The sequence below is a fragment of the Lissotriton helveticus genome, chromosome 5_1 (genome assembly GCF_964261635.1).
Source record: "Lissotriton helveticus chromosome 5_1, aLisHel1.1, whole genome shotgun sequence".
Taxonomy (NCBI): domain Eukaryota; kingdom Metazoa; phylum Chordata; class Amphibia; order Caudata; family Salamandridae; genus Lissotriton; species Lissotriton helveticus.
In genome coordinates, this window is record NC_136065.1 from 1,027,259,831 (window position 1) to 1,027,280,623 (window position 20,793).

At 43.1% G+C, this 20,793-nt stretch overlaps 1 long non-coding RNA gene across 1 annotated transcript in view; it reads left to right on the forward strand.

Moving 5' to 3' along the window:
* The window catches only part of LOC144753476 (uncharacterized), a 485,329-nt gene that overhangs the window by 403,631 nt on the left and 60,905 nt on the right, over window positions 1-20,793 (forward strand). The window lies entirely within an intron of this gene.

The following is a 20,793-nucleotide window of genomic DNA, read 5'->3' on the forward strand; positions in this document are numbered from 1 at the left end:
CAGACCATGCTAGGTGAAAAGAGGAGCACAGTGCATTTGCTTCTCATAGCGACCACAACATTTTAATTTAAGGACTCAGAAACACATAGATATTATCAATTGTGTATTTACAACATAGATATTAACACTCAAGAATAAACACAACATTAAGATGTAATCTAAGGCAACATCTTGCATAAATCGTAGTCAAGTGGATGTCAGGCAATTGGAAGACAATTTGACATAAAAGCATCAGTTCAGAGTCAAAGGTACATCCAAAATTGGGAACTGCCGCTTTGTGTGGTGGTCATAACACAATGAAACCAAAATGTAAAAAAAAAGGAATATAATCACTATATAAATAAATATAGATGATGTAAGACACATGCAAGAATCGATGACATTGAGACATGAATCCAAGGTCACTGTTACATAGTGAAGGACAGTGTATCATGAACCAAGGACCATTCAGGTTGCAGTTCCATTTCGAGTCGAGGATAAAATCTACCTGTTAATTATTTAGTAGTGTTATGTAATTGCGCCATTCCCCGTTGGCATTAGTCACTCTGAGGTAAAGTCACATTTATCAATCCATCTGCATTCCAATTGTTGTAGTGTGAATGAGATATCAGTACCTCTTGCTGACAAGAGTGCCACATCAATCATCTTCCACCTGCTATCATCAGCGGGATGATTTGAGATCGATAAATAAAATAGAAATGTATACCCTGATGTATGCATGCTTAGCAGCGGCAGTACAAATATATGCAATATCAATGTACGCTGAAATCTGTGCTTGTAAAATGATGCCAATACAAGTAAATGCAGAACCAATGTACACTTTAACCTATGCATGCACAGTGATGTCGATACCAGCAAATCCAAAGTTGATGTACACCATAACTTATGCTCTCAAAATGGCATCAATGTCAGTGAGTGCAATGTTTGACCCCACAGATAGGTAGTCACACCACATACAGAACAGAGGAGATTGGCCCCAATAAAACACGTTTGGCCAAAGTAGCACGTTTCCAAAATAGCACAAAGTTAGATACAACATGTAGTTAGGAACAATCAGCCAATCAGGACACGTCATGCACACAGCATTAGATGATCACACGCTCACCACACCAGACATCTGGACACGCACACACAAGCCCACACATTACTCTCCCGAGGTCGAGAGCCATCTGTGTCCCCTTATCAGATGGGCATACCTGTTTTTCATGACTATGATGCTTTTCAAAGAATATGAAAGTGCTTTATTGTGCCCACAAAATGTATTTATGGGTGGCCAAAACTTCTGTACTCTGAGACTGTCTTTGAAAGCACCTCTGTCGATACTCTCCCAGCTGCTGTTTTTAATTAAACTAACTTGTTCCTGTTTTGCCAAACGCCTCTTGTCTTTTCATTTATTTAAGGTAAATTCCTATTCCAGCAACACAGTCTAGGTAATGCGTAACCAAAGGTGCAATGGCAGCTTTGCACCTAATGCCACTTCGGCGCTGTCCAATTTTTGCTGTGATTTTTTGCAATGTTTGACCTACATAAATGAGGTTGCATGGACATCAAATACAATAAACTACATTTGAGGTGTTACAGTTGAAAATAATGTGAGGTCAACTAGTATGCCTTCATGAGTAAATTGTTTTTTGATTTTGAGTTGAACTAGTATGCTATATAGCTCCCTCATTTGCAGTGTTCCTAGTATCAGACCCAATCTCAAGCTGCTTGCGATAGTAGTTTTACCTTGTGTTGTCCTACTGCCAGAATGTACCAGAGGATCCTTAATGTTTTTACTCCATTTGTAGTTCAAATGCAACATCAATCTGTTTGAGAATGTGCCAAAGTTTTTGCATGGACTGGAATATGTTGTTGGTATGCTGACAAATGTAGTGATGTATACAGATTCTTCCGATTGGTGTTTTTTTCTCGGTTGTAGGGGCTCTTTCTTCTCTAGGACAAAAACAGGCTTGCTTCATAGCCATTCCTATTACTCTCCAGTGCTAGCCCCTGTATGTCAGTTTCATAAATAGCAGATTAGCCTCTCTGATGTAATCTGTATTGGGGGTACAATTACGATGCATTATGAAAAAACTGCCTATGTTGTAGGCCATCCCTCATAGCATGTGAACAAAAGCTTTGGTATTTTGAGAGAGTGTTCCTTTCTTTCTGTGTACAATAAAGTGATGTGATAAGGTGATCATTATCATTCTTGACCATAAGGTCTACAAAAAGGTATGTTATCATGATCACTGCTGTAGGTGAATCTCATAATGCTTTGGGCTTTGTTCAGGTAGTCAATAAAAGTCTCTAACATGGTGTCAGATTCAGGCCAGATCATAACAATATATTCAGTTTATATTTTCTAACATTTAATCGACATGATGGGGGTATTATCAGTGTACACAAACATTTGCTTGAAAGAATACAGGTTTGCTAGATTTGGAGCAAAACTATCCACATGTCCTACTACACTTTTGATAATACTCGTTTGCAAAGTAATTGCATGTTAGGGCAATTGTAAGGTGGCCACACATAACTTCAGCAGGAACCTGTAATGGGTAGCGTGTGTACGCAGTACTTGACGAATGATCTCAATACTCTCTCTCTAAGGGATGTTGGTGTCTAAGGATTCTATATCCAGGATTACCAGAAGACTGATATTGGGGGCATACTCCATACTTTCTGTGATTTGGATCATGAAAGTTTAATTCTTTAGGTGTCTGAAAATATTCCTCCTTGCTATATTTAATGAATCTAAGAATGTTGTTTTTATTAATCTCATCTAGGGGAATTGTGTTACCCTTAATGATAAATTATTCCCGTTTCCAAATAGTTTTAAGACCTATGAGTTGTATTTACCTCTTCACTGAACCGCAATCCCACCCTCTATGTCCGCTGATTTAATGCCAATACAGTCATTATGTCTCAGACCATTTAGAGATTTTCGTTCGGTGAGGGCGATGTTGTAGGAAGCGAATGAGCTCCTGTTATGTATGCAACCAAGATCACTCAGCATTCGTTTTTCAAAGGTCAGGAGTTCAGGTGCATGATCGTAATCGGGGAATCAAGGTTAAGGGAGGTCTCATGTTGGTTGCTGAAAGGGATGGGATTGTCTCATTCTTCATGAAGTAATAACTAAGTCTTAACTAATGAAATAATTGGTGTAATTCAGTTTGTATAGTGAAGAGGTCAGTCCTTTTGAGCCACTTTATAGAATAGACCTTTGATTAGGAGGGAGATCTCATCCAAGGACGAGTTATGTTTGCATAGGGTACAGATAGGAATACCTTGGTATTATCAGTGTCCTTAATGGCTATCAGTGATCAGTGTTGATTTCACTCTCCCTCAGGACCTCATCTGTAATAATTGTGATGGGTCTTTCGTCCCATGGGATCTGGTTCCATCATCTGCCTTTCCATCCCTTCACCCTCTCTGGCCTCAGGCTAAAAATGTTTGTGTGAGTGTCCTGATCCTGTGCTAGAGCGTTTCTGTGGGTCTGAATTGTCTGAGTCAGCGAAGGATTCAGAGAAAGTCACGATTCTCTGATTTTTGTATCTGTCCCTCCTCTGTACTCTACTATGTGTCTGCTTTTGAATATGGTAATTCTCTTGTAAATAAGGATATGGGTTTTCTTTAGTAACATTTGTGATGTCTTTACCGTCTTGTCTGTTTTTTAAGTTCTATTGTGTTAAGTCGTCCTATGCAAATGATACATGAATCATCGTTTCAATATCAGGCAATTGGAAAGGTGTTGCCGACACGTTTAGGTTGTGCATGGGGCAAGTCAGTACCTGGATGTAAGAAAACTGTCTCAAGATAAATTCCAATAAGATTGAGATTGTGAATTTAGGGGCAGGGAACTCGGTTTGTCCGACCACTGATGGATGGAGACTTGTGGCTCACTACCAGTTCCTAGAACTTCTGCTAAAAACCTGGGGGTGCTTTAGGATAACACACTGACATTTGACCTCCAGGTTAATAGGACTGTGATTTCTTGTTTTTGAATCATCAAGTGCTTGAAAAGATCTTCCCCTCCCTCTTTGAGGAGCTAAGAATGTCGGTGGTCTTTGTGCTAATAAAATCTTGCCCTGTCTACTGTAATGCTCTGCATTTGAACGCCAACCAGTATTCCCTTAATAAACTTCAGTTTATCCAGAATGCGGTGGCGCGACTAGTTTCAGGAGTTCCTACACATCTATTGTTGAGGTAGGGGCTTAGGGATCTTTGCTGGATTCCAGGAAGGAAGAGGCTGTTATTCAAAGCCCTGTGTCTGGTTTTTAAGGTGCTTAACCAGCACAGGGCTTTTATTATCTAAGAACTGTCTTTAACTGGTACCTTCCCAGTAGACAGTGAGATCTGCTGGTCAGAGGAAAGTGACTGTCCCAGCTTTAGGAAAGCGAGATGGAGTGAGCGAGCATTTTCAGTGGCAGCTGCTAGGTTATGGAACATTCTCCCGGTACATATTGATAGTATTACCTCATACTCTGCAATTCGCAAGAATGTGAAAACTTGGCTTTTTTTGCGGATATAATTGCATTGTTGGTCCCAGGTATGCTCTTGTTGGTTACAATGTTTTCATGTCTATGGCTTAATGCGCTTTATAAATTTACATTTACAAATTTACAAATTTAAACTCTGCATTCGATTTGTTCAGTTTTCCCAAGGCTGCTTTTCCATCAACTACAGTATCGGTGTCAAGGAGCTATTTTTCAAGCTCAACGACATCTTTCAGTTCTTCTTTGCTGTGTTTCAGGGTTGTCTTTATACCAGTCATTATCCAGTGTGTTGAATGCATGGTGGCGACATGGCTAAAACTGCCCTTGAATTTCTTGTACTGAAGGGAAATTCCTGGAAAGTTACCCCCTTTAAGTACTCTATCAGCATTTACACATGTGTTTTTGTGCTCACAGGACTGTTTTGCAGCTAACTTGTCTTCTCTTCCAGGGTATACTCATCAATATTCATAAGCACTGAATAGTTCCGCCCACGTGCGGGATCCCGAGCAATAGCCAATAATATGCATATATCTACATATATATATACATATGAATACCCATATATATAATAGATTATATGCATATAGATATACATATACATATGCAGCCTGAAAAACACCATATTAGGCTCCAAAACTGCCCCTATTGCATGTAAAACTTTTACATTTGAACAAATAAAGAAATATGTCACCATATACCATATATGTAAATAAGAAAACTGCCATGAGTTTCTTTGAAACACACAACCTTTATTTTCAAAGGTAAAAACAGGCAGGATCATAGAGGCAGGTTTAGCCTAGACAGGCTGCATAGAAAACCATTGGAAAATTGGTGCTGTGCCTTTAAGGCCTCCAGGAACTCCCAGGCTCCCATCATGCACCACAGGTGACAGTTAGGTTAGTTATTTTGGACGGCGTATAACAGTGTAATCACAGCATGAGTAACAGGTACATATATAGGAAGAGGTGTGGCGCCGCGGCTAGGGCGACTGACTCTGGAATCTGGGGATCACGGTTCGATCCCCGGCGGCAGATTAGCCCAGCACCATGTGACTCTGGGCAGTAGCTTGCTTAATCTTCCTGACGGCCCCCAGCGCCTAGAGACCCTTACGGGTGATTATGCGCTTTACAAATGTGGATTATTATTATTATATAGGTCTGGTATTCGTCCAGGGAGGAGGGAGGCTTGCTTATGACTTTGATGAGTATACCCCTGGAAGAGAACTAGGATTACAGGTAAGTAACTTATCCTTCTCTTCCAGGGGATACTCATCAATAGTCATAAGCACTGAATAGATTACCAAGCCCATCCCCATACCCAGCAGGCGAATACCAGCTTACCAAAATAGTTTACCAACAGATATTACCCAAACAAATTTCTCCCGGATGCTTGACCAAACTGAGCATCCACAGACATCCTCTTGCAGGTGGGGGCAGTCACTCACTGCACCCACCTGCACAGTAAAACATGGAGCGGATGCTTCAAAGCTGTTCCATATTTCACTTGAATGTAGTGCCCGCAGGGCAGCATGAATTTGCAGCTGCCCTGTGAGGAGCGCATTCAATATAATATGCCACACTCTCCTAGTTTGCGCAGGACACACCTTTTGAAAGGTGCCCCTTGGCAAACAACGAGAGCACACCGTATTCTGTTATATGGCCCCTGGTGCGCAGAGTTATAAGTGAATGGGGCATGTTTGAGAGAATATTCAGCCTGATTCATCAACGGGCCGTTTTGCGAGCCCCTAATAGCGATTCATAGCGAATAGCTATTAGGGACTCGCAAAACGGTATTCATGTAGGAATTGCTAAATAAATAGCGATTCCTACACATTCCTTATTTGCGAGTAGCAAATTGCTAATCGCAAATAAGGAATACTCCCCATTCATTCCTATGGGCCGAAAGGCCCATAGGAATGAATGGGGAGTATTCCTTATTTGCGATTAGCAATTTGCTACTCGCAAATAAGATAGCGATTTAAAGGGTGCCAGGGGTGTCCAAAGGACACCCTGTAGCACCCCTTAAATGCTAATTGAAACTGGTGTTGTGCACACACATGTCCAAAGGACATGTGTGTGTGCAACATGCAACTTAGAAAAATGCTTTTAAAAGCATTTTTCTAAGTTTTTGCTATTTACCGAGAGGTCTGACCTCTCGGTAAATAGCGGCCCAAAATTGCGAATTAGCAATTTAAAAATGGTTGATGAATTGCATTTAAGGAATCTCAAATAGAGATTCCTTAAATGTAATTCCTCGCAATTTAGCGAATTAGCAATTACCGAATTTTGCATTTGGGATGATGAATCCCAAATGCAAAAATTGCGCTCGCAATGGGCCAGATTCTCAGAATCTGGCCCTTTGCGAGCGCAATTCGGCTTGATGAATCAGGCTGTAAGGTATCGGGCAGAATAAGGAACTTTTCACTAATTTAGGTATAAGCTAAATGTATTCACGGATAAATTAAGAAAATGTATTACTTCAATGTTTAAATGGAATCTATAATGTAAAAATGTGGGGTGTGAAACAAGTCTCCTCTTAACCGTGTGCCTTGTCTAACATTCACAGCTCTTGTCAAAAGCCGAATTGGAATGATATCCTGTGGATCCAGGCCCTGTGAGGCATAAACCCGTTCCTGTGCCGGAACAGGTCTCTATGGAAATAGGAGATCATAACTCAGACCATAATAAGATGTTATGGGATATATTATTGAGATAGCAAGCAGAGCCGAAAGCCACTCTCATTTAACTGAATTTGTCAGGGTGCAAAACTATAAATCTGGATCTGAAGGGGCAGAATGGTATCCTCTGGTTCAACATTGGGTCTGGAAAATCATAGATTGGCTCGGAGGACAAGTGTGGTGTGGTAAACCATTAATGTCTGTCCTAGAATGAGGGGTGAGAGATGGAAGCGCCAATGTTAACAAGCATTTTCAATGCAATGGGTCTCGCATTTGGGAGAGTCAGAACTATTGGCGTTGTAAATGACAATGTTTTTACCTATGTGTTTTGGTTTGGAGTGTAGTGGATGTATTTGGTGTGGAGTGCACTTATGTGGGCTGTATTGGAATTGTTAGCTGTGAATTTGTGTGAGGTGGAATTGTGTGGAATGTATTTGTGCAGTGGAATCATGTGGCATGGTGAATAGATAAGGTGAGAGCTGCACAGACTAGATAGAAAGGAAAATGGAGAGAGATAAGTATTTCATGCACGAAGTGGTGACTAAACTCCAGACAGAAGAGCAGAAAGAGAGTGTGAGAGATAGAGCAAAAGAAGGGGAGAGCAGACCACAGTCTCATGAACAGGAAGGACCTGTGTACACAGAGGACACCCTAGGAAGAGGAGCAGAGTGTGGGTTTGAGGGGCGAAAACTTTGACAAGACACATGAAAGAAACTGTGCTTAGTATGTGTGAGCAGGCAGTACAGAGAGGAGAGATGGAGCGTGAGGGAGGGATGAGAGGGGCTGTGGGATTGTGAGATGACAGGGAGTAGTGGCAGTATGAGGGAGAGATGAGAGGGCTGTGGATGTGTGGGGGGCAGTTGTCAGGGTTAAGGAAAGTGCACCGGAGAAACAGGTTGCACCTATCTTACAGGCTTAGATCTTAGACAACAGGAAGTCATGATATTAAAAATGGCAGGAATCGTTACAACCAGACATTTCACCAAAGTGGGCTCCTTTGTGCCAAGAACAACAGCAGTATCTCAAGAATTATTATGTGGGTTGACATTCACCTCACCACTCACGTGCATAGGCAGTTTCATGTTATCACTTAGTAATCCTTAAACCATTTTGAAATCTATCATTATCAATCCAAATTCTGAATGCCTTTCTGATTTACACTCAGATATCCAAACTCATTTTGCCACAACTGATACCCACAGCTCCAAACGGCTATAATGTTGGCTGACTAACATGGCATTGACTCTAACAAACAATGGCAGAAGGGGCTGGCATTTAACTCCTCTCTCTGTGTATTGATGGTCCTAGCTCGGGGAGACAGCTCCAGCTTTCTAAAAATATATTAGTGAGTTGTGACTCTAAGCTTTTATCCTTATCCCAAGTAAATGATGCATGAGTAAAGACTTGAATTTTCAACAGTACGCATGACAGACAATATTTCTCTTCAAGTGAACCCATAGGCTACAACTTAGGAGAGAAAACATTATGAACTAACTGAGCTAATGTAAATTGCCCTATTTAACCCGCTGGAATAATTCTTATACAAACAAAGGAAGATGTGAAATCAACCATTAGCACAAGCAAGGCCGCATCAAAACCTGCAGAGAAGTACCATGCATGAGGTGGTACTTCAGGAAGGGAAAACATCAAACAGAAGCTCAGTGGAGACCAGATCTGGTTAAAAGGAGGCAGGGCTTGGGCTGTCCGCCTCAGCCAGTACGACACTTATATAAAAAGATGCGAAACTCTGGAAGTGGCTAACTGCTGCTTACAACTTTCAAGCCTGTGGACTAGTTGATCCAAATGCCTCAAAGCCAATGACCAGTTGCAGTGTCCAACTAGCCTGGGTTATTTACTGTATGCCCTTTATTGCAGAGGAACATCACTTTGGTCATCCTAATAAATATACAGCTAGTTGAGAAAGACAGTGTAGAGAAATTCTCTGATTTGTGCAAGATTGCAGCACCTACACATCAGAGGAAGTGCTACAAGCAGGAGAGAGAGAATACCAACGAGGAACAGGAGAGAAAAGTATCCATCGATTAAATCTGCGTGCATATGAGCCACTGTTTGGTACATAATAATAATAACAATAATAATAATAAGGGTGTGGACAGGCAGCAAACAAATATATTTACATATGAGACACAGCTACCGTATTAACATACTACATGAGAATGAGATCTTCAAATCTTATGGTCATTAGAGTATTTGGCCCTTGGATTCTTGAACACAGTGATATGTGTAATAATACTGCTCCGAATTTGTTTAATGGGTATGTGGGTTCCCATTACAGAAAGGGCTTCTTGGAGAAGCCCATCTGAAGGGGCAGATTCATGTGGGCATCCAAAAGCCTGACCGTCCCCAGCCCATCCTCTGCCTCTACCCTTTTCTACCAGAAACCCCTTAATTCCGATGGCCCATTATGTCCAACACAGCTCCCTAGAAGAGGGTATCCACTTTCAGGAAATTTCTGATTAACAATCATTCACCAAGTGGTTATGCTTTTTATACATAGGCTTTTGTAAGTGAGCTACCAGAAACCTCTGCAGGAAGTCAATAGGTCTAGTGTTGACTACAAGACTTTTGGTTTTGTCAAGACTGGTTTTGTTTCATCAGAGGTTTTGTAAAGGTGTTTTATTGGGTGACCTGCTGGACCTTCACCAATATAAAATAATAATATTGGCTAAAAGCAAAATTTGTTTTTGCTGTCAAAAAAGCACAAATTGCCACAGACGTTTCTTGCACCGTAGAGGGAACTACTTCATATAAGGAGGTACTCCTTTTGAAAGAGCTTAATGCTGTCACTCACAGTGAAGTTAGTTAATGGGTTAAGTGTGATTACATATTATGTATGCTGCAGTGGGTAAAAAAAAGAATAACCACAACAGGCCAATGGATAAAGAGGGCTGGTTGGAACCTCTATAAATATAGTAACCATATTATACACATAATGCTAGTAAAATCAAAGGTTTTGGCTAGCGCCAGGCCTAAAAACCATGGCACAGTGATGGGTTTTCAGCTCAGTAAGCAAGGAACCCAAGTCTGGCCATGCTTTTCCCACTTAAGGCAACACATGGTGTGCAATATAACAAGGTATTGGGATGCCACCCACCGTAAATATCAGTGGCTGAGATTATTTTCAGCATTCCAGCCATCACTTTTTTGTATACTTCAGTGTGTCGCCCCAAAGTGGGACTGGTATTCCCAGATGTACGTCCTGTTCACACTGTGCCACTGGAACCAAGCTATACCTGGCTGATGAGCCCTAACTAGGGCAAACCTGTCCTAGGTTGCTTGTACTCCCATTCAGGAAGGACTAGGCTTGGCAGTTCGGGCAGGACTCTGCCCACTGGAGCAGGATCAATACTGATTTACATGTGGCTGGGTCCAAACTGAAGTGGCATGGTGTGCAGACTAAGGATGGATTGGGATGCTCCTGAATAATTTACCAGTGACTGAGAATAATTCCAGCAATCTGATAGAGACATCTAGCCGCAGATTCCTTAACTTTTTAATTCTTCCCAGGCACCAGTCTGGATCCAGAAATTTTTCCGCAGTACCTCTGCATGCCGGGGGATTGCGTTGTATGGCTCCACAATGACGTAGACTCCGGTCATAACGTCGGTGGAGCCATATAAGTCCCCTCTGGTGCACGAACGTCAGTTTCTTCTTTCTGCGCTGTAATGTGGGCCCGGTTAAGTGATTCCTCAGGTCGATTTTTTGACCCACCTCGATAACTTTTTTGTTGGTGGAACAGTGTGCCTTTTCTGTGTCTACAGGTTTCAAACCTTACCTTATGGGTCTTGTAGCCAACATATATAGGTGATGGAGCTGCGTGCAATTTGTATGTGGTGTTTAGGCAAGCACCACAATGTCGAGGCTTGAGGTTCCTGCCAGAAGCTTAAACCGAAGTCTCTAAAGTAGCGCCGTTTGAAGTTGATGGTGGTGCACGTGTCACGGTCCTCGGAGGCTTCCCAGCCTCGGTCTTCATCATTCCGGAAAGAGCATTTGCAGGGTCGATCTAGGAGCCAAAGTTATTCTGGAGACGTTGTTATCCGGGGAAGTCAAAAGGTAAGGGATATGATTTCAGACATGTTCCACAGCTTTGACTTGCTCACGTTTGAGAGCTGTCAAAGAGAATTCCAGGTCCTTAAAAGCGTACATTTCCATATCCTCCAAATTAAACACTGGGTATCTCACCCACAGGTGAGAGATGGTGCCACTAGAGGACGCACACAGATAGAACAGCTGGTACGGAGAGCGGGTACTATGAAAGGGGCAATCTCTTCACTGTATGCCATGCTATTATCAATAGTACACGCACCACAAGATATGTCTTTTTGGGAACACGTGATCGGGAGGGATATTATGGAGGAGGAGTGGAAACACATATGGGGAGATCTAACCAAGAACAATCACTCAAGCGCCTTGAAGGAGGTCCACTACAAGACGCTTTTTGACTGGTATCTGTACCCTGTACTAAGCTCAAATCGATCTTCCCAGACACTTCTGACCTCTGTTGGCGGGGTTGCGGTTTGCAGGGGGACTTTTGCCACATATGGTGGGACTGCCGCCATATTCGTGCTTTCTGGGAGGAAATCCTTTCACACATCAAAGACATACTTGGCTACCCCATTCCGACAACTATAGAGGGAGCTCTCCTGGGCATCAGGGATCCTGATCTAGAACACCAAGCAAAAGCGGATAAGGCAATATTGTGGGCATGCTTAGGGAGCCAAAAAAACAATAGCAGCAGCCTGGAAAAAGAAGGAAACCCGGGATGTATCGCTGTGGAACTCCCAGCACTTGAGACTTCACACCATGGAAAGGTTAGCCGATATTTTTAGGGATGAGAACAAGAACTTTGAGTACAAATGGGGCCCATTGGTAACCTACCTGTCTCGTGGCTTGCCATCTGCGGTCTGCCCACCTCCATACGAGCCATGCATTTATTCTAGTTCTGAAAAGGTCCTGGGGGTGGTCTCGAACTACCCTGGCCATACATCTCCTTTTTGGGTGCATCTGAAAGTCCGACAGTTGGTTACAAAGACATTACCACCACTGGGGAAAGGGAGGAGGGCAGGTTGGGGGGAGTTTGTTTATTGTTATAATTTGGGGGTTGCCATCATTGTTTGACTTCATAAAATAGACATGATTTGTAACATGGGAGGGATGTGATGGGACTTCTCCACCAGAGAAACTGGACTCATACTAGCGACAAATATTGGCACAAGGTCCTGAGTATTCTCCTATGTAACATGCGTTATTTGATTGACATGTTGAATAAAAAGATCTTTGAAAAAAAAAGATAAGGGGTAGGCAGAAGCACTAGGTTTCTGTCTATCCCTCTCGCCATCCAGTAATTGGCAAGGGTCCTTGTATACTGGCCTCCTGGCACTACTAGCAGGTGCCTGCGCTCATTAGAAAGTAAACTGGCGCCATGGGCAATGACGTATGCCAACTTATTGGTACTTGGAGATTTTAATATCTATTTAGACAATGCAACAGGGCAAGAATCCATTGCCCCTCTTGAAATTATGAGCTCTATGAGGCTCAAACAAGAGGTCTACAGCCCCACCCATCTGGCCGGACATACTCTTGATCAGGTTTTCTCTAATCTGAATCTAGCAATATCACAACCTACTTCTCTTCATTGGAAAAACCATTTTCTCATCTCTGTTACATGGTCACAGACTTACAATAAGCATGCTCACGAAAGATAGTGTCTCTTCCGCCTGTCGGGCATTCACAAGTTACAGCCAGAGGTATTTAATCATGCCCTTACTACAACCTCCCCAGTCCTGACAGTTGATGTGGAACGAGACACCACCTACCTTGATAGCTGGATCATTGAGACGGCTAACTCGCTAGCACCCATTAATAAAAGACATCTCAGGCTAGATCTTGTCCTACCGCCCCATGGTTTAATGCTGAGCTTAGCACCTGTAAAATCCACTGCAAGAAGCTTGAGAGAGCATGGAGGCGGAATAATCACATAGATGATAAAGACACATACAAGAATGCACTGAAGGCGTATCAGGGGAAATTGCAACTTGCCAAAAAAAGCGTCTACGACACTAGGATTATGGAAGCAGACAACAAAGCAAAGGACATCTTCAAAATTGTAGATTCCTTCCTGCGTCCCGCTGTCACTTCTATAGCCTGCACCCCCACAGCATATTGGTGCATGGATTTCGACCTGTTTTTCAAACAACTTCCAGGACCCAGCACCTCTATTACAGAGTCAAGGGCTGTGGCTATCTTCTTCCACTATCCACGTATGCCACCTTAGATGTATTCGCTCCCATCTCCCTCGCAGCATTAAAAGGCCTCAAATCAGGCTTGCCCCCTCGACCCCTGCCCCATCATGGTGCTTAATATGGTGGCACCTTCTATCAATTCCTCTGTGAACCACATATTCAATACCAAGTTGACCACAGGGGAGGTTCCTTCTATTTGGAAAAAGGCCAACATTCTACTGCTGCAAAAAAACCTGCAGCAGACCCCAAGCAAGCAGTAAACTATAGGTATATCTACCTTCTCCCCGCTTTCTCTAAAATTCTGGAGAGAGAAGTTAACCGACAACTCTCCAGTTATCTGGAAGATAATGGAATTCTCCACCTTACTCAATCCAGCTTCCGACCCCAATTTAGCTGAGAGACCGCGCTCCTAGAAGTTGTAGAGCACGTTAGGAGCACCCTTGAAAGGGGAGGTAAAGCCATGCTGATACTGCACGACCTTACAGCGGCGTTTGACACTGTGCCCCACCTTAAGCTGCTTGAGCACCTACACGAGATAGGGATCAGACACCGGGCCTTCAGCTGGTTAGCATTATTCCTGGACAGAGTGACTCAGGAAGTCTGACTGCCACCGTGACTGTATACAGTTCAAGCCAGACCCCTGTTGGTGGGTGTTCAACAGGATTCGGCCCTCAGTCCTACTCTGTTCAATGTATATCTGACAATAGTTGCTACTCTCACAGAGTCTCTTGGCGCTAGAGTCATCTCGTACGCAGATGACCCGCAGCTGCTGTTTACATTGGAGAAAGGCATGGACTTAGAGGGTAAGCTGATTTCCTGCTGTCTTACCAAGGTGTTTCAGTGGCTAGAGTCGCACCATTTGAGATGCAACCTGGATAAAACAGAAATTGTGACCTTTGGAGCTGTCCCCCTCAACTCTGTGGAAGCCTTTTGGCCAAACGAACTGCATCACCCTGGCTCCCTGCAAAACTGTATAGTAAAGAATTGGTCCTAGACCTATAATTATATTCAAGAAAATACTGCTAATGAATCAAAAGTATTTCATGGAACTTAATCCTGAAAAAGAAGAAACATGAAAAAGAGCCAAATGCGTTTTTAAACAAAATCAAAAAGTATACCCATCAATAATTCAAAGCATGTTGTTCCATAGAGACATATTAATTTATTTTCACATTAGTATATACATATTCATAAAAACAAAGGGATGCTGCCAGGTGCAGTAGAGAGTGCAAAAATGTTTGTGCTCAAGTGAAAGGAAAGGAAATGAGTAAAAAAGAGAATCAAATACTTCCAAAAAACCAAAGTAAGGTACAATTCCCTACATACGAGCCTGACCCACGTATTTAATCAGATGATTCAAAATTAGCATTATTCTAAGGAAAGTGGCAGGGAAGAAGGGGTTAGGGTTCAGCCTTCACAATTGGGGGGGATCGTCGACGTTTCGACCCTTGCGCATTGGTGGGAGGATCAGCACCTCAGCTACGGGTCTTCCTCAGGACGGGAAGTGGGAGAGAACCTAAATTGTAGTAGGACAGCGCCCCAAAGAAGGAGGTTAGCCACCAGTTAATGATGTGCTCCAGCCATCAAATAAATGAAAAAATCTCTCTGTCCATCAGTGACGAGATATGTTCAAAGGAAGGTCAATTCCGAATGCGGGTCGAGACAGCTTATTCAAAATGACCCAAGTTGCCAAAAAACGCTGTTGATTAAAGGCACAGCCAGTAAGCATGTACCTGGCTCGGCTCTTTCAATTGAATGTTATTCGAGCTTCTTCAAAATGCTTGGGTCTCCGTTCACTTCAAACCCGATTGAGACGGCGTTTCCAAAGCCTGCTGCTTACACTTCCACCCATGTCCCACATGTCCCTACCCTAAGGGCCCTGCATTGGCTCCCAGTGAAAAAGAAGGTGGCTTTTAAAGCCATGGTCCTCATGTACAAGGCCTTGCATGGACAGGGGCATTTTGTCTTAATGAGAGAATCAGTACTTGCTCCCCACCCGCACCCTTCACTCTTTTTTGGCATGCCTGGCAAAGATGCCACCATTGATCGCCTCGGAATGGGTGGGAGATCTTTCTCCTGTCTAGGTCATCTCTTATGGAACAGACACTCCCGAGATCTTTGGCTTATAGAGGGCCTTGATTTGTTCAAAAGCAAGCTCAAAACCTGCCTTTTAAGAGCTAAACCCCTATGCCAGTGCTGGGACACGCTTTTGAGTAGCAAGAGACTACTTGGAAGGAGGGAAAGAGAGTGTAAATGTGTGTGCATGGGAGCAGGAGACTAAGGGCTAGCAACTTCCATTCACTCATGGATTAGGCATACAAGAGTGGCCTTCAAACAGGCCAATCAGCAGTGCGAACTTGGTGAATAAAGAAGCCAAGCAGAGTGGGTCCTAGCAGTAGATGTACCGGTCCATTCGTTTGGCTGACTTATGTCTCTGTCGCAGGATCTGGCGAGCCGGTGGAATAGACAATAGCCTTAAAAACAAGTGTGTGTTAATTGATTCAGTCAAGCTTTACTGGGAGTAACATTCTTGCTGTCCAATAAAAGAATAAACAGACAACATTTTTTGCAATCTGAGCTATGAGTCTCAAACCGTTTCATGTTCATGAATGCCTGCGCTGCAATGCTGTGTTGTTTTAGGCAACATGAGAGTGTTACTTCAGGCTTTGTATGCTTTTAAAGAAGTTCACAGCATGCTCTGAGTATTTTATACAGGCTTGTATCACATGCGGTTAGCTTTAACCAAGTTCGCAGATACTTATACAATCAGTTTTGAAAAAGCTTACTTTTGTTCGTAGTTCAGTGTTCCTTCATGTATCTTCTCTCGTCAGGGTCTCAACCGCCTTACAGTAGCATCAAGTGAGATCTGAACTTAGTTGTCTTTTAAATGCTTTCATGTGAGTGCTTGGTACTTCTCAGCATTTTTTAAATTCAAGAGCCTAGAAATGTTGTTGCAGGATAGCACTGCACACGATCTGTCTACGAAGCCTTGCGCGAGGCGCACCCTACAGGAACTCTGTGATACATACACACTTGTGGACACTTGGCGCCATCAAAATCCCCTCCAACCTGCATACACATATCACTTGACACAATATAACAAATGGACCCGCCTTGATTATTGGATGCTCACAACCACTGTCTTCCTCTAGATGGGCTCCATATCGCACCTCCCTCATACACTTTTGGATAATCCCCCTGTTATATTAAAGTTATATATCACCAGGTGGGAATTATCGAAAGGCAGTGGATGTACTATTCCGTACGGAACTCCGTACAGCCATTATAGAGTACTTTGAGATCAACAAAGGAACTTTAACATCTTGGGCGACCTTATGGAAAGCCTTTGAGGCATATACGAGGGCAATATGCATCTCTAAACTTCTGAGGATCCTGTATGACTTATGTAAACCCCTATCACAACTTGAAGGTAAAGTAGCTATGCTAGACCGAGACCAGGCACTACACCAGAAACCAAATTACATCCAGCAACTCCCCTCACTGCTGTCTGAATTTAGGGAATCTGCTGAGAGGGAAGCGCACTACTTAGGGAAATATGCAATAGCCAGAAGATACGGGAAGGGGGAGAGACCGGGACGTACACTGGCCAGATTCTGACGCCACAACAGTACGCTTATCACAGATACTATAGGCAGAGAGAATGAAGTCCTTGTGTATTACACCGATTCTTTACACTTCCTGGGTATCGAAAGATTCCACAGATAGAACTTAATACCTGGAAAAGGTCATAGATTCCATGGACGGCTCAAAAGCGCCAGGCCTAGATGGATTCTCCAGAATAATTTACAACACATACAAGCACCTGCTCACCCCCTACCTTTTGGAAGAATACAAGGAAGTGCTAGAAAATACCAAACTCTCGCCTACTCTCCGGGAAGCAGTGATCCTTCTACTTCATAACCTGGTAAACACCCGCAACACTGCGGTTCTTATCAACTGCTCTTTTTGCTAAATTTAGCGAATAAAATATTATCAACAATGATAGCGACCCACCATTCTCTCCTAATGGAGCAAATCATATCCCTTGCTCAGTCAGGATTCCTCACACACAGATCGATGACTTTGAACCTGCGCACCCTTATTGCAGTACCGTACAGAGTGAACCCCTCAGTGCTAGTTGTAGCGGCACTCTTCGATGCCAAAAAAGCATTTGACTTGTTGGACGGGACATTTTTGTATGACTCACTACAAAAATGGGGCTCCCCTTGGGCTTTACCTCCCTTATCAAAGTGCTATACAGCCAGCCTGCAGCTCGCATTCGCCTGAATGGCACAATAACTGCATTGTTTCCTTCATCGCATGAAACCGAGTGGGGGTGTCCTGTGTCAACCCTGTTATTCATCATAGCACTAGACCCATTGATACGGCATGAACCATCTTCAAAGGGGATTGCAATTCAAGCCCAGCCCACTATTGGTCACACTACACGCGGACTATATCATCCTTTAAATAAGACACCCAAATGATGATCTGACATCAATTCTCCTGTCAGGCCTGCATATAAATTGGGGCAAGTCTGAGCTATTCCCCCTTACAGAGGCAACAGAGCCTGGGGTGTGCGAGTTCCCCCTGCTATGGTGTGACACCCCTACAAAATATCTAGAGATACATATACTCAAAGTGAAAGACCAAATTATGCGGCTTAACTGTGGCCCAGTGGTGGATAGACTGACTGAATGGGTGGAACGCTTGATCCGGCTACCCCTTTCCATAGCGGGGTGAATAGCCATTATCAAGATGGTGGTATTGCCCTGCATTTTTCATGACGCTCCGCACCACCCTTACGTGCCTGGTGTGGGGGCAAACAACCATGAGTCAAATGGTCTACACTGGCCCTTCCATATGAACGCTGAAGTTTTGGTTTGCCCAACTCCACCTATATTACCTCGTGGCGCAGTGCTGCTTCGCTAGAAACTGGTACCAGCCAGACGCCCAAATACCATACGCCAAACATGAGTATAGCCTGGATGCCCCATATCTCTGGCTGCAATATTGCCAGCTGGGCTGTCACGAGAACCGCATGACATTCACACGGTATCTACAACTAGCTGGGCCTGGATGCGGCTGCTTCAAATGGAAGCCAGTTACTGTACTCTGTGGTACTTCCACTAGCCACCAGCCCCTGGATACCCATCACGCAGGAGGCACTGGTCCAACCACCCTCTCTATATACTCCTTGAATGCATCTGGATATCTCTTCCCAGATGGACACATATTCTCATGCACTGAAGATGCGCGTTTTCAATCCATCAGCCTGATAGACCAGTTTGTACTGAGGCTGCTACAAGGGGCCCTCAGGGCTTAGATGCCAACAGACTCCCTAGAACCAGACAAGTTCCTACCACTGACTATGGTTATAACTAAGGCTCCCTGTTTTCCGTTTGTACAGATTTTTACAGATAAATACAGACAGAAAACAATGTGTTTTCTGTCTGCGTTTTATTTTTAAAAGTGGATAAATAAAGAAAATTGTGCTGCTTTTAAGTGACTCTCTATGCTGTCTTTCATTCATTATAGCCCAACAGCTGAGCAGATGGACTGCATGGCAAATTAAAAACAGTATGAAATTTCCTTAAATAATAGCATGTGTCAATATAAGTTTGTTGTATAATGCTAGTGTTTACCAGTGGATGTATTGCTATGTAATATTTGCCAGCTTAAATAGGTAAAATACGACAGACATCAAAGTATGATGTGCGTCTATCAGTTAAATAAATATGGAAATATACAGTTTTACAACTTCATTTATGTGCAAAACACAAAATAAATATGGATAAATACAGATAAAACGGCCCAAAAATAAATATGGATAAATACAGACGGAAATGTTAAAAAAATAAATACCATAAAACCGGGAGTCCTAATTATAACAGACACAAACAGGGATCATCACATCTCCAAATTGCACTACGCTAGCTTGACCTTGCTCCCCACCCGGGACACCAATATACGGGCTGCTTGGGAACGGCATTTGGGATATCCTTTACCTGAGCAGAAGTGGTATGCGTGCTGTGCACAAAGGAATTGGTGTCTCTAAACCACCGGCATAAGCTATTACACTTTAAGTTTCTCTGGCGCGCGTATCCTACTCCCGCTAAATGTCACCGAATAGACTCAACTCGCCCGCCTCAATGTCCAAATGCCAATCTCCTTTAGCAGACTTCACCCCCATAAAATTGACATGTAGTAAAAATGCATTGAATTGGCGGGACATTTTTACAGAACTCTCCTTATGACACAGTTCAATATTGAAACTTCCCCTCTACTATCTCTATTGGGCTATGTGCAGCATGTCCCAAAAACCTCACGCTGGTATGTAGCAATTGCGCTTCTTCTAACCAAAAGGGAAATAGCCATACATTGGGTCAGTAGACACTAGCCCACCAATAAAAGTGTGGATCAACAGCTTAATCTAATGCGATACAAATAGAGAGTTATATGCAGCTTTACAACCGCCCACGTCTAGACCCTGCGACATCTGGCAACCATTGCGATCATATCTGCTCAACCTGGACACTGCTACTGATACTCACACGCAGCAGACACCACCACTCCAGGCAATGGTAACGGCATAAGGAGCATGCGTTAGACACCCATAACAACCCAGGGGACAATGCCACCTCTAGTATAGCAATCTAGCTCATCCAACCCCCTTACATATTTACCAGAGAATGCTCTGCTATTGAAATGTATTTACTGCATGAGTGTATCTATAACTTATGTATCCAGTATATGTAACACTGGCTTTGTAGACACGGTACTATTAAAAACTGAAAAATCAAGTTTAATAAAAAAGAAATGTTACATGTCTTTCCTTAACAAAAAGAGTTCTCCTAATGTTGTGTGGCGTTTTAAGCTCTAAGTGAATTTTCCCGATTCATGCCCTTATATATGTACAATTCACATTGCCCATATATAGACATAGAAATGAAGCCCTTATTAAGGCATAGCCCATTCTACCCAAATACAGGCATGGCTACTTCCACCTGTACCAAACGTCACAACGACTTCTTGGAAAACCCGCTTAAGCAGTCAGAGACTTCCCCTTGCTTGAATATTGATTTGTCCAAGAACTCAGTTACTTTATAAAGAACAACTATTCCCTAGGGTTTTTTTCCTGACGTTCAAATGCCCGACTTTACGTCAAACTATGGCATTCCTAAACACCTTCAAGGTATAAACATACCTTCACTTGCTCTAGCAAGATACGGTGGTTCGGAGCAGTTCGAATACCTACTTGCCTGACGCAGCTCGCTACAGCAAGTGCAGAAGGAAGCCGACTCTCCAGCTGACGCACTGATCAGGAAGCTGCCCTTCTCCTGACGAGAATCCAGCTCCAGTGTTTCCGGCT